At 34.8% G+C, this 839-nt stretch overlaps 1 protein-coding gene across 2 annotated transcripts in view; it reads right to left on the reverse strand.

Annotated features, from left to right (window-relative positions):
- The window catches only part of LOC108631390 (nascent polypeptide associated complex protein alpha subunit), a 2,967-nt gene extending 2,441 nt beyond the window's left edge, over positions 1-526 (reverse strand). The window contains exon 1 of one of the 2 annotated variants that reach the window (XM_018035243.2): positions 424-526. The gene's annotated coding sequence lies outside the window, so the exon portion shown is untranslated. Of the gene's footprint in view, positions 1-7; positions 31-423 lie in introns of those variants that run through there. The other variant, XM_026818819.1, reaches the window with a different exon arrangement.
- Between the last annotated feature and the right edge of the window lie 313 nt (positions 527-839).

Below are 839 nucleotides of genomic sequence, written 5' to 3' on the forward strand. Positions count from 1 at the left end.
TGCTTACACAATAATAAAACGAGACGAACAAACGCTTATAGTACAATAATTGCCAAGACAAATGGACGTTGTTATGGCGCCCACTGAAAGTAGTCGAAAACTACTGGCAAAAATGCGATCGACAGTTCCCCTTATTATTTATATTTATTTATCGCGATAAGTAAAAAAGCATTCGATAATCAGGTATAACACGTTTTCAGTCCATCTTCGCGCTCAGATACGTTCTTTTGTCCCGTTATTAAACACGATGGATTTCATGAACAAAGATCATCAGAGCATAAACATTTCACGCGTTCACCATTGACAATAAATTATTACACGCGATATGATTTATGAAAAGTGATAAGTTTATGATTTTTCTTTAATTATTCGTGCTGATTTACTATCAATAAAGAATGATGCCGAAAAAATCTTTAGATTTACCTCGAACGATAATCTGTAGGAGACCGAGCACTATTTTTACCATGTAAACTGAGACCGATTCACACGTGTGTGTGTCCAGACGAGCTGAACGGGCATAATTTTATACTTTTAGGAACGCGCGCTTGGCGCGAGGATAGCAAATGACATCAACAACTGCAGCATCTAAATTGTTTTAATTTTTTTAACAATTGTTAAACATCTTTCGATTTAGTCATTTCCTCTTTTGTTCACCTTGCTGCTATAAATAATTAAACATTAACGACGTAATATAAGATACAATAGAAGAAAGGTACTCTGTGTACATTCGATCTAAAAAATTTGTCCTATCTCCTGAATCCGTGTGTTCATGGCTATACGTGCATATACATCCGCATAAATAGGAAGTACAATCATATGTATGTATGTACAATACAAAT

Source organism: Ceratina calcarata, unplaced genomic scaffold, assembly GCF_001652005.2.
Source record: "Ceratina calcarata isolate Rehan_Ccalc_2016 unplaced genomic scaffold, ASM165200v1 scaffold9, whole genome shotgun sequence".
NCBI lineage: Eukaryota > Metazoa > Arthropoda > Insecta > Hymenoptera > Apidae > Ceratina > Ceratina calcarata.